The sequence below is a fragment of the Taudactylus pleione genome, unplaced genomic scaffold, assembly GCF_031769625.1.
Source record: "Taudactylus pleione unplaced genomic scaffold, aTauple2 ptg000451l, whole genome shotgun sequence".
Taxonomy (NCBI): Eukaryota; Metazoa; Chordata; class Amphibia; order Anura; family Myobatrachidae; genus Taudactylus; species Taudactylus pleione.
The window spans coordinates 1,894,469-1,909,295 of NW_028284853.1; the positions used below are offsets into that span (position 1 = coordinate 1,894,469).

Consider the following 14,827-nt stretch of genomic DNA (forward strand, 5'->3'; position numbering starts at 1 on the left):
TACTAGGAGTCTGTACACCAGGAGAGGATACTGCTAGGTATACACACTGACAGTAGTAGGAGTCTGTACACCAGGAGAGGATACTGCTAGGTATACACACTGACAGTACTAGGAGTATGTACACCAGGAGAAGACACTGCTAGGTATACACACTGACAGTACTATGAGCCTGTACACTGAGGAAGACACTGCTAGGTATATACACTGACAATACTATCTATACACAAGGGGAAGACACTGCGAGGTATACACACTGACAGTACTAGGAGTCTGTACACCAGGAAATGACACTGCTAGGTAAACACACTGACAGTACTAGGAGCCTGCACACCAGGAGAGGACACTGCAAGGTACAGTATATAAACTAACAATACTAGGAGCCTGCACACCAGGAGGGGACACTGCTAGGTATACACACTGACAATACTATCTGTACACCGAGGGAAGACACTGATTGGTATACACACTGACAGTATGAGCCTGTACACCGGGTGAAGACACTGATTGGTATACACACTGACAAGTACTACGAGTCTGTACACCGGGAGAAGACACTGACAATACTATCTGAACACTGGGAGAAGACACTGATTGGTATACACAATGACAGTACTATCTGTACACTGGGAAAAGACACTGATTGGTATACACACTGACAGTAATAGGAGCCTGTACATCAGAATAGGACACTGCTAAGTATACATAATGACAATACTATCTATACAACGGGGGAAGACACTGGTTGGTATACACACTGACAGTACTATGAGTTTGTACAACAGTAAATGACACTACTAGTCTACTATGAGCCTGTACACTGGGAGCGGACACCGTTCGGTATACACACAGAGTACTAGGAGCCTGCACACCAGGAGAGGACACTGCTAGGTATACACACTGACAATACTACCTGTACACCGGGGGAAGACACTGATTGGTACACACACTGACAGTTACTCAGGGGGAAGACACTGATTGGTATACACAATAATGGGTATACACACTGACAGTACTATGAGCCTGTACACCCGGGGAACACACTGATTAGTATACACACTGACAGTACTATCTGGACACCTGGAGAAGACATTGACTGGTATACACAAGGATAGTACTATGAGCCTGTACACCCGGGGAAGACACTGATGAGTATACACACTGACAGTACTATCTGTACACTGGGAGAATACATGGCCTCTTACCATATAGCACTTGTAATATCTTTCTTCTAGGTAATTTAGAAAAAAAACGATGAATGTATAGACATTCCATTGATTCCTACAGCAGGAACAGCGTGACCGGACCACATCACTGCTTGGAGTCTCTGATTACAACTGTATGAAATTCATTGTTCGCCTGCAAAATGTATTCTCACAAGAGCTCCTGGCGGTGACGTGTACAGTGTGATCCCAATGGAGTAAGGCCAGGACCATCCTGAGGTCAGAAAGGCCTCTATATAGCATAAAACCAGTGTCACAGTGCTGTATCCATGTGTGGTCCCGGCTGGCTCATGGCTGATCAGTCCTTTGCAGGGAGCAGTCACTCGCCTCATTTACCGAGGCACAGTACATTCATCAACAGACACGTGCTGCAGATGTGCACTGTACATTACTGCTGATCAGATGCTGCCGTCAGCTGGCTTCCATCCACACATATATGTACTGAACATATCAAAATGCTCATCATACATATATCAATACAGCATACTCTGCACAGATAAACAATTCAAAGAGAACACAAAGACAATGCATGACACAATATGATAAGCGAGTGCTGATAACACATGTATAAATCCTGGAAATAATATCTGCATAAACAGTTACATATAATCATATAATTGATGAGCTCTGATGTCACTACATTGGTATTCATTAGGTAAATGTGTGTTACACGGAACACCGCACTCCCAATTGTAAATACATATTAGAAGTCACCCCAGATTTGGATTTACATACTACATAAAAGCGTGCTGTGCTCCAGGCACAAATGCAGAGAACATATATCACCTATACATACAGAAATCACATCAAGCATGTACACAAACCTAAATAATACATGGATTGCTTCAGGGTCAGACAAGATTTGTGGGGGACCCGGAGCAAGTAACTATAAAAACCCCTACATTTTCCCAATATCTACAGACCGATGATATGACGTTTGTCGAAACATGAACTAAAGTAAATAGGTAAATGAATTCAATTAAATTAAATATCATTAAGGAAGGCAAGAATAGCACTGCTTTCATTTGACGCCCATACACCCATATAGCCAGTCAGGGAAATGCTGCACTAACGGCTTCCAGTTACTGCTGCTTAGCCTGGTCCCAGTTCCAGACATCAAGTCTGCACAGCTTTCCCGAGAAGTGGATGTTAGGTGTTCAGAACCCCAGGGGCTGCTCCATACGTCCGTGTTACCCGGGGAGACTGTCTGGGATTGTCTTTCGTTGCTCTTAAGGTGCCCATACACGGTAAGATTTTTTTTACCCGATATGGACAGTTTCAACAGGTTGTACAGACCAATCTTATGAGAATAGGTGTTTTTTGTGTCTTCTGTGACCCCGATGCGCGTCCCCGCCGTCCTCTAGTTGGATCGCAGATCAGATGGTTTTGCAGAGAGATCCACGATCTTTTGAGTACAATGTGACACACACTTCTATGCATCTTATCCTATCATCGTAATGATCAATCGTACACATTTGGTCACATCTTATGAAAAATTTCAAGGGAAGAATTTCAAGGGCAATTGTACAACTCATCTTACCAAGTTTGAATCGCACCGTGTATGGGGGCCTTTACAGTCATACCAAGGGGGGATGAGGGGTACATCTTAATAAAATAATTTAATTGCTGGTCGTGCATTTTTAAGGCTTGATACAGAAAAAACACAACTGTTTTCTTTTCCCTTGAAATGTATGGTTTGTCTTATAGCACCAATTATAGCATACATTACAGAGATAGAGAGAGAGAGTAAAGGATATGTTTGGTTGTAACATAATATGGTTATATTGTGCTGTGTCCCCTAGGGTAGAAAAGGAACAGGTTGGTTATATAAACTTTGTTTAATAACGTGATCAGATGGCTGACTGCCAGCCGCTACAGACTGCAGGGATGGTCACTCTACTCCATCAGCGACCCATAGTGGGGCTTGCTCTGCCAATCCTGGGTACAGGGGGGGGGATGGTGTCTGACCCTAACCTACCCCTAGTGGTGCCTAACACTAACCCCCCTTCCCCTAGCCTAACCCTAAGCCTCCCCGTGTGATGCCTGACCCCAAGTCCCCCCTGGGGGTGCTCAAACCTAACCCACCCCCCTGTGGCTAAAAATATAGAAAGCTCTGGCTTGCCTTCGTTCGGGATGCCGGGTGTCTGGATTTCAGCATGGGGATAAAGATAGGCGTCGGGATTTAGACGCCTATCTTTAGTCCCTGGTCGAGCTTTCAGCGTCTGGATTACGATGGGCGGCATTCCGAACGGCGGTATTTTAACCGCATCCAGCAGCCCGACCTTTGGGCAGCAGTCTCGCTGCTACCGAGGCTGGAGCTTTCATGGTTCCAGTGTAGCAATTAGCTGGCTGCTACTGCCAGCTCTCCCATCATCCCCTGAACTCAGGAGGCTGTAGGGGAAGATGTTCCCTGGGATGGGGAACAGAGCAGCCAGTAGTCCATGGAGGGCTCCAGATCCCCACTAGACCACAGGGACACAAGGTACATACTGTTTACCAACTAAAAATACACACACACACATTATATATATATATATATATATATATATATATAGTTAATTTATTTGCAGTAAGTACAGTTATAGTTAAATATATTTAAACATTGTATACTTAGGATACATACTGTGCACAGAAATACCAGAGATAGTGCCGGGTGCACAGGACCAGGCGTTATTCACAAAGGGCACTGCAGCATGGGGATTATTGCTCCTGGCTGCAGTTTTATATCCAAATAACTACAGAAAATTGGTTAAATATACCTTTAATACTTATACATGCTAAAATATTTATTCAAACCTGCACAATACATTAATCTTAAACTGGCCATCCACTATACAATTTTTTATCAGCTATCTGTCCAATCTGGCTTGCTGGAATGAAAACCTGGTAATGTATGGGAGCAAATGACAGTCGTCCATTTGCTCACAAAGACTAGAAATAGCCAAAAATGGTTGTTCTGACAAATTGCTTAAAACACACACAAATGTAACTAATTTCAACAATTTTATTTGTCCTTTTTTTCAGTGTTTAAAACCATATGATCGACTGTCATTTGCTCCAATACATTACCAGGTTTTCATTCCAACCAGCCAGATTGGACAGATATCTGACAGATAATTGTATAGCGGATGCCCAGCTTTTCTCTCCTGGTCCCCAGCGATCTTCAGTCTGTATATACAAAGTACATTTCACCCAGCGGGACTAACCACCTGGCTGCAGTGTCTGTCTATTATTACACTAGTCCTGGCGCCTAGCATTGGGACTTAACCTTTATAGTGCCGCATCTGCCTGATCGGGGATTCTGCGCACAACAGACACAATAAAAGAACATTTTACTAGAACTTTAATTAAATTCACCGCCCAGTGCAGCGATTAACCTATATCCCACAGCAGTTCCAACAATCACCCTTTCGATGCTACAGAAGCCATTTTAAACATATGGGGACCGGCCACAAACATAGATAGGGGTTTAATAGTTTTCCTCCATCAATGCTATGTGCTTCTGTGGAACCCTGCAGCTTCCACTTCCTCCCATTCCCTGTGAGGAGGCGGGGCCTAATTACTTGTAGTGTAGTGTCAGCCCCCCACCTTGTGTCAGCCGGCATCTATCCTCTGGGCTTCTCCCGGAGGAGAGAGCAGAAAACTAAGTATGCTGTTGTCACATGCAGCCTTGTCCTCACTGATGCATCACTCATCTCCTGATATACTCTGTGCTGCTGGGATACTTGCTCCTTCCACTATATAACTCTCAGTTTGTGACTACCTACTGCCTCCCTTCCCCTCCTCACATCGTGTCACTGCCCCTGTCACATGCAGTTCAGTCCTCAATGACACATCACTCATTTTCGGATTTACTCTGTGTTGCTGGGGTACCTAGCTTCTTCTATTACATAATTCTCAGTCTGTGACTTCCCACTGCATCCATTCCCATCCTCACATCATGACACTGCCCCTGTCACATGCTGCCCTGTCCTCACTAAAGCTGGGTACACACTAGACAATTTTTTGAGCGACTTGCCTTATTCTGTCAGATCGGAACGTCAAATACTCAAAATCGTCTAGTGTGTACCCACTATGACGTGCGGTGGGCGCTCCCGTGGGGTCGCCAGCCACATCGTCAGGTTGGCCCTACATGCAGCTCAACCCGACGATGGGGCTGACAACCCAATGCAGCGGGATGCAGCAGGGGCCGACATATCGGGCATCAGATAGTCTAGTGTGAACCGCCCGCCCGATATGTCGGCCAGTCAGCAAGGGGGAAGGGGAGGGGCTGGGGAGGGTCGCATCGTCGGGTCCACAGGTTGTTTAGTGTGTACCCAGCTTAACACATCACTTATCTCCTGATATACTCTGTGCTGCTGGTGAACCTCTTCCTTCCACTATATGCTATACCATTGTCTTTAAACATCAGACTAAAGAAAGTAAGTGCTGTAATTACATTGTATTTCTTTACCCAGAAGCCACAGTAACATGAGTCATCTTTCTTTCTAATGTGCACCTAGTCACTAGGCATCCATTTTGCGCCCACATGCCTCAGAGATGTCACTAGTTGCTAGAAATCAGTGATAGGCTACCTGACACATTTCAGTGGACGCATAGACGCCCTCCAAGCTTCAAAAGGGCCGTACATTACTTTAATCAATAAGAAGTTAAAACAATATATGTTTATCAAAGAAAGAGGATACCTGTCTGTAAAGGGACCTATCCATTAGCAGATAAATTTGAACGATGAACGATATATCGTTCAGTCGTTCAATTTATCTCATCTGTCATGGATAGACCCTGAACGATGACAGATGCGCACTCCCGCGGCTGACAAATTGTGTCTTTCGTCTCTCCAACATGTTGGTCAATTATCGCTCATCGCTGACAGATATTAGAAATATCTGTCAGTTTATAAGCGGTAAACGCCGAACAATATTTTTAATGAAACTTAATAGAAACAAAAAAAATCCACTCCCAGAATGATGTCATGCAATATCGTTCGTCGTTCGCAAAAATCTGTCATGTACATGACAGATATCTGTCACAGCAGCCCCAGGAATTGTCAAGGGATAAATCTTTTGTCTTTCATGGTAGATAAAGATCTGCTAATGGATAGGCCCCTTAAGGGATGTAGTCGGCATCCCGAAGGTCAGAACCCTGACGCCGGAATTCCGAACGCTGACATCCCCATGGTGAGTTTTCAGGTGCGTATACACTGGGCGATGAAGGTGGAAGACTGAAAGATAACGATATCGTTCAGTCGTCCATATTTAACACAAGAACAATGAACAATAACGACGACGCGCATTCCCGTGGGTCGTTCGTCATTATCGTTCATCGGGTTAACATGCAGGCCAGCCTGACGATGTCGTCAGGTTGCCGAATGTTATGGAATGGGGGAGAGAGCCCGGCGCTGAACGATATCGTTAATGATATCGTTCAGCGGGTGTGCTCAATGTCATGAACGACATTGAGCTCAGCCTGCCGGGGACACACTAGACGATATCGCTTAGGGAGCATATTGTCTAGCGTGTATGCTCCATTAATGCGCCCATCCACTAGACGATGTAATTGAGCGATTCAACGATATCGTTATCGTTCATAAATCGTTTGCAAAAATGTCTAAAACGACCACCGATGCGCGCTCCCGCTGGTCATTTAGACATCTATCATCGGGCAAACATGCTGGACAACCTGACGATAACGTCAGGTTCAGCATGTTAGCAGATGATTGATAAGCCTGCACTGAACGACTGCTCGTTCAGTGCAGGCTCATCACACGACTGACAAATGACTGCACGATTACAATGTCGTAATCGTGCAGTCGTTTTCATGTCTTCTAGTGGATGGGCACCTTAAGGGTTAGCAGTTAGGGCAGTGTTGGCTAACCTTGACACTCCAGCTGTTATGGAACATAAAATAACCCAGCATGCACTGCTACAGTTTTGCTATTAGGGCATGCTAAACTGTGGCAGGGCATGCTGGGATATATAGTTCCACAACAGCTGGAGTGTCAAGGTTAGCCAAAACTGAGTTAGGGTCTAATACTAGGGGGAGGGTTAGGTTTAGGCTGCAGGAAACGTGGGTTAGGGTAAGGGTTATAACACTTACAAAATTCTGTTGGGATTCTGACTGTTGGGATGCCGCTGTGCGTATTCCGCTGGCAACCCATCTGTAATAACATATCAGCAGTCATTTTACACAAGTATCACAAGCTATAACAAACATATCTGTCAGTAAAGCAGGAAACAGCAGTGGGGTTGGAAATGAGGTCTCGGAGGGCAGTCTTTTGCCCATCAGTGTGACAGTTCATTGATAGGCTTTATTCTCATAAATATGGACTGCTTCCACAAAATGGCTGCTTCCACAATTTAAAGAGCTCAATTACCTTACCTCTTATTTGCATTATGAACCAAATTATTATTATGCAGGAAATGACAGAAAGAAAATGAGGTGACAGATTAAGAAAAAGAGAAAGAAAAAAAAAAGGACGATATACGTAAGAAATACCTTGGTAACTATTGGGGATACTTTTGTATAGACTCGTAAGCGCTTTAAAAAGAGTTTTCACAGGTGCAGGCACAGAACAGTTAGACGTTTGAGGCTTAGTATTCCCCATAGTGACCAGAGAAGGTTTAAAGATGCACAAACAATTACACAATCAACTCCCTTGATTCTCCATTAAGACATTACAACCCCTAATTAATGTGTTTATCATCCACGGCAAAATGGTGGCTGCATTAGATGGCTGAACCTATGAAATCACAAGATCCTGCCAACCATCTATAATGAATGACAGTATGTGTTACTACTGTGCAGCTCACAAATACGCACCGATAAAGTGAGGTAAGGGTCTCCGAGCCCCTTAGGTGGCAGCAAATATTTAGAAATTAGCTGCTAAGGTTCCAAACATACTTTGCTGCGTTCCAACATTTCTGTGTTCCAGGTCGCAGAGTGGAGCCTGGCGGGTTATAAATAGCTCAGGTTTGGCTGCGTGATGCCCACTGAGCTTCAAGCCCATAAGTAATAAATTATTCATAGGCTCAGCCCAACACTATTTATATCAAGTTCCTCTTGGATTTCCAGCAGAAAGGGAGTCCGTAAAAATGTTACACACAGCCCATGCACTGCCAGGGGAAGGGGCGTCCTCATCGTTATGACGCTGCAGGATTGTGAATGGCCGTTTCCTGGGGTGTCTGGTTTAAAGTCTGCGGTGCCCGATCTGCAGTTCGCCATGACTGTAAAGGTACAGATTGTGGTGTATGACCTGTCAAATTCCAGTTCTATAACTATATGAACTATGAAATCTCCTTGTGCTCGGTGATGGAGAAGCACGGCCATTAATTTCCACTGGAACGGCCCCGAAATATATTGCAGGTGAATACACTATATCAGAAGCAGCTCCTCTGTCAGGCCGGCAGGAAAAGAACAAGTGCTGCAATCAATTCATTTCCTGCTGCATGATGTCAACAGCGATAAAGGGTATCTGGTCCACTTGTTCACATTCAGAAGGTCGACAGGTTCTGAATGTCCACAGTCATTAGGTCGACAATACGTAGACACACATTTAGGTCGACACATTCAGAATGTCGACATTTAACATGTTGACACTAAAATGTCGAAATTTTTTATGGTTAGGCTAAAATAATAGGACGACATTTTGGTGTCAACATGTTAAAGGTCAACATTCTGAACGTGTCGTCATTTTAATCATGTTAACCTCAATACATGTTTACATAGATTGTTGCCCTAACGACAGTGTCGACATTCTGACTGCCAACATGCAAAACCCGTTGACATTCTGACTGTTGACAAGCCAAACCACACCCCTTTGAAGGTACTGGAACAACATACACACTATAATATATATTTAGTCAGAACAAAAAGACTAACCTTATCTACCCGGAACAAATGTTCCAGTTTGACAAGTATATGCCCATTTGATATTCAGAAATAAATACTCTTCTGTTGAAAATGGGAAATGTTGGTGTATATTTTCTATATTATATTATAATATATATATATATATATATATATCTATATATATATCTATATATAATAAAAATGCCATAAAATTCCTCTTAAAAAAATTATGATGATCCAAACACTGAATAGTTAATTAAAACAGTGAAAAATTATTGCTACTTATATTGTTAATATAGGCCCTCATTCAGAGCCGCTCGTTAGCGGCAGTACGCTCGTTCCGAGCGATGTTTGCACATCTGCGCATGCGTACGGTTTTTAGTACGCATGCGCGAACCAGTCAGTGCGGCCGAAAATCGTTGGTACGCAATATAGCGAGGGCCTGCTATTTTGAGTGACAGAATGAGGCGTATGTGGGTGGTAACAGGGGAAGGTGCTTGAAAATGGGGAGTGGAGATCCGAACGCAGGCGTGCTTAAAGGTCAAAACGGGCGTTTTATGGGTGTGCATATTTAAAACAGCAGCGTCATTGACCACGTCACTGGGTTATTTTATAGCCAGAACTGCTCGCAAATTTGTGGTAGCAAACACCAACCACAAGAATAGCGAGCAGTTCATACGCTGGTCGATGTACTCGATTAATCTAATAAATAGCGGACATGACGTAGGATGCGAGCGGCCAGGGGGCGTTTTTAACAAATAAACGAGCGTATGTTTTGCACGCTCGTTCAGACTTAGAGGTGTGAACAGACTGCAATGTGCGTACGGATCATTTGAATAGCCACCCCTTGTTTTTAAACGAGCGACCACAAATAGCGAACGGCTCTGAATCAGGCCCATAGTTCTCTAATGACTGGATGAAACAGAATTACGACTGATGGATCTGATTAATATAATGCTGGAAATGGGTCTTGAAGGTCTACAATGGATGACTAATATATACATTCTGTCCTGTAAAATGAAATGACTGCTGAAGCAAATGTGGTGAGGCAGATTTCAGCTCTCCAACAGACAAAAACCATATTTAAAAAAAAAAAAATTAAAAATACAAAACTGGAGACAGAAATGGATGCATTCTGATAGCAGTAAAAAGTCATTACTTATTACCACACAGAGCTGAGGTAGCCATTTTGTGGGCTAAACCAATATTCATGGCTATGCAGCTTAACACTTAGCCAGTGCGTCACATCTCAGTAATGCCACTGCCCTATAATTGGTAGGCTGAATATTGCTTCTGATCACAAAATTATCCCACTGCGTATAGTGGTTTTGCAATTTTTTTTTTCATTTCTCTTAATAACAAGCGAAAATCTCTGTAGAAGACATGTAGAGGCCTTTGCAACACATATCACCTTTACGAGTGGCTTAGAGCCACATACTGTAAGAGGGAAATGACGCCCAGTTTATTCACCTCAGAGAGCGGCATACTGGCCTGAAATCCAAGGAAGTGATTGGCTGTGCTCAGTAACAGACGCCGAGTTCTGTCAAATGTTCTCCACACAGTACAAGGAAAGGCTGTAAAGCAAATAAAATACCCCCGAATCCCCCCAGAAGCTAGTCTGCTCTCCTAGAGGGACATAGCGACATGGCTGAGGGACACTCAACCTCCATTTTGATCCCACCACCCAGCAACACCCAGACGAGTATCTCAGTGGCAGAGAAAAGGAGGGATCTGTGCCCCCTCCAAGTCCCTACAGATGCTACAAGCTTCTTTCTGCCTGTACGCTGTTTGTTCAGTATTCTTCAGCCTAATCCGCAGACATCGCATTGTACAAATTCCCTGGCCAGATTTCCATTATCTGACTAAAGACCCATCTTCTTCTTTCTGGCTGTTCATTCCCACCGCACGGCTGAGTAATTTTGCCACTGATCGTTGCAGCCAATGAAACTGGGAATTAGAGATATTTTTCTCCACAGCAAAGCTTTAAAAATAAATCTGAGCAGGAACCCTACACACCCCCCTCCCTGCCCCCCACGCGCCAGGAATTCGCAATTCACCGTTTTACTGCAACAACTAAAATATTATGTTCTGCAACCTTCCAGCCCCTTTTACAGTGCCAGAAATATGTAGGAAGGAGACATACACCATACACAGGGCACAGAAAAGGGTGCAGAGAAGTGGGCGGTCAGGTTAAATGTGATTTTGCCCAAGCACAGGGCCAGATTTAATTCCTAGGGGTTGGCTGTACTAGGTCTGGATAGTGGTGTCACCTCTGTCCTCTAGACAGGCACTAAACTGCATATCGCTAGGGTTTTGTCCTATTAGGTCATGTTGGTTTACCTCAGAAAAAGGAATTTAATCATACTGGCATGAGACAGCATTGTTTTTGAAGCACAATATAGCCTATCTTATCATTTGTACAGCTAGTGCCCAACTCCCCCTTACCACGCCATCCATGGCACAAAAAGGAGGTCGGAACACTGCCTGCCCTTTCATGTGTCCAAGTTTTCTGAAGTTTGCGGTGTGCTTCCTTGAGAACCTAGCCTCTTTACACCAGTGTAAATTGCCAGGAATATGCTAAACTAATTAGTGAGTATATAAAACGCCCACTGTCTCTACTTCATGATAAATCACGTTCTGGGACAGTAGGGTGGTTTGGAGGCCCTCGGACCTCCACACCACGGTCAAACACGTTGCATGACTGCGTTAAATACTTTACATAAGACAACTCAAATGGTTATTCTTAAACAAATATGACCAATAGGCTGTTGGTAATCCTTTAGCGGGTAGGTTGATATGTAAACAGAGCAGATACAAAATCACTGACAGCTTGGCAGACTTGCACTATCTGGATTGGTGGATTCAGACAAAGGTGTGGCAGGTCTTAAGGCTCATTACACACTAGACCACAGGTTCTCAAACTCGGTCCAAACAGTGCATGTTTTCCAGGTTTCCTCACAGAATCACAATTGAAATAATTAGCTCCACCTGTGGATCTTTTAAAATGTGTCAGTGAGTAATGACTACACCTGTGAACCTGCTGGGTGGCCTGGAAAATGTGGCCTGAGGACCGAGTTTGAGTACCACTGCACTAGACGATGTGTGTATGAGCAGATATTGGCAGCGGCGATATACACACTCGCCGATGTCGGCCTCAACTAACGACGCCTTGGGGGGAGCAGGGCCAGGCATCGTTAACGATATCCCCAAATTTGGATGAATGTACAGCCGACTGGCTATATCGTTAACGACTCGCGGGAGCGCGCATCGTCGATCGCTCAGTGCATACACACTGGTTGATATGAACGATATCGTTATCGTTCACTTTTATCGTCCAGTGTGTACGGCCCTTTGGATCTTTGTCCTCCATCAGAATCCTATGAGGTCACTATACTACAAATGTGGTGAGGGTTTTAGCGGTCTGTGATGGAGTGGGGGCAGAAAATACTTTAACAGAGCTGAAGTGGAACTGCAGGGTAACAATGAATAATGTATTTTACCTTCGTGGATCAAATCGGAGCATTTTAATATTGAGGTTCAGTGATCCATAAAATTTGATTTATGAATTTATGACTTTTCTTCTGGGGTGCGGGGGGATCAAAACTATTTTTAAATAAATAATTAAAAATTTCCAGAACGGACATTGCGGAGGTAAAATATCTATAAAAACAAAACCTTTAGTCTAAGTTGAATGCATAAATACATGTTTATATATATATATCTTAGGGCTTGTCTACAGTGGTGGAGCCCAAGCAATGGCTCGCTTCACTCTGAGAATTTATTAAATCTGGAGATAGGTGCAAATTAGGTGCTTCAGTCCATAGCAACAAATCCGATGTTTGCAAACCGTACGCATCCTTTTGACGGTTTGTAAGCGATTAATCCTCTTTAAAACAACAATCCTGCAGCGCTTGTAGATGGCGTTAGTATATACAACTAAATCAGATGCAGAAATACCTAACCTTGCATTTCTGCACATAAAAAAAAAGAAAACAAAATTAGATCCTACAGGGATGGAAAAGCGGAATATGTGTTGTTGCTATGGAATTAGATTAGGATCAATCATAAAGGGATGAATAGACACATCGTAGTGTCTGCGCTGCAGCTGCTGATTGTATTACAGGTGACGATCCACGTTTAGCCACCATCCGTGAATGACATGGGGAGACAGGCACCAAAGACTGAGGGACAGTGGGAAACAGTCCAGGCAAGGAGGGGTTAATGTGCAGTTTGGGCATCTGTCGTATGCAGAACAGCCTCTACATCTAGCAGAGCAGTATGGGTAAACAGAGGCAATTGTGGCCATCTGTAACACGCATCTATTAAACATGGACCATTGCATAACTCCCGCCTGGTCCTCTTTTCTGCAAAGTCCCTGTTTTGCATCCAAATCGCCCCCTATCTCTCTTTTATTGAACATTGTCTCTCTCGAGTTGAATCTATTGATTAGCTCCTTACCTGGATTAGCACTCACCTTGTGTATTATTGTAGCGCTCTATCCCATCTGTATTAGTGTCAGCAGTGTCTGCATGTGACTTTGTATATGACAGGCTGCTAGTGTACAAACCATTTGCTCCCTCAACAAAAAAATTGTTTTTCAAGCCCAATCACCTGCTGAAACACGGTTTATTATTTAATAGGCGTGCCTGACCATTTCCGGGATCACACTGCCATTAGGGAACAGAGCTAGCTCTTCAAGGCAAACACACACATTAAAAAAAATTAAATAAAAAAAAAAAAAATATATATATATATATATATACATACACACACACACACTGTATATACTCATGATCCATACTCCATATTGGATTTTGCAATAACCAGCAAGGAAACCTCCCCGAGTTCACTAAAATACACAGCCAATAACTGAATGCTAAACAAGACTAGTTTAGCATTTATTTCTATTGCCGATTTGAAACCAATGATCAGCGGTTTTGATAACATGCTCCTTAGTACATATGCCCCCAGGTATCTCTTACTGAGGCCATGCTAGTGCCTTGGGTTTTAAAATGGAAAAATGTGGGGCCTTGACCAGTGCTACCACCCCAAACACATATTACAATTTGGGGTGAGTTTAGTGCAGGGGTGGGCAATAAGAGGCCCTCCAGTTGCTGTTGAACTACACATCCCAGCATGTCCTGATAGCAAAACTCTGGAAGAGCCTGCTGGGATGTGTTGTTCAATAGCAGCTGAAGGGCCGTTTATTGTATCTGTTTGTGTACGTAAGAAAAAGTTTTTTTTTTTTTTTTAAAGAAATCTTGTCCATTGTTGACGTATTGTGCATAGAGAAAATACCTAAGCAACGTTCTTTGTCACTGGATTACAAAAGTTTTTGTGTTCACAATTTATTATAGGATTTGCAGCTTGTAAGTATTGAACTGATAAAACTGTGACGTTTTTTACACTTAAAAATGTTTGCTGTGTATAATGGCTGATCTATAGATTTATTGGTGCTTGGTACGACTGTAAGGTACATGTAACTCTGCAGAGCATTTCACATCTCAGACAGACATGCAGATCATTGCTCCGGTAACTTTATCAGCGCACATCTGCACAGTAAAATCAGCCCTGGCTGGCTCTCTCCCAGTAAACACACTAATCCTTCATACAGAAGGTGTGCAAACACCAGCCAGGAAGTGAAAGTCACTACAGGAGGACATGAGGTAACCATGGCAACTTGTCACCTCTGGAAAATCGTGACAGCCGCACGTGCTGTCGGCCGACTGGGGACTTGGGAAAAAGGAAAAGTAATACTG

At 43.5% G+C, this 14,827-nt stretch overlaps 1 protein-coding gene across 2 annotated transcripts in view; it reads right to left on the reverse strand.

The window, feature by feature from the left end:
* RAI1 (retinoic acid induced 1) overlaps positions 1-14,827 on the reverse strand; it is a 164,231-nt gene that overhangs the window by 61,061 nt on the left and 88,343 nt on the right. The gene's annotated exons all lie outside the window — the stretch shown is intronic.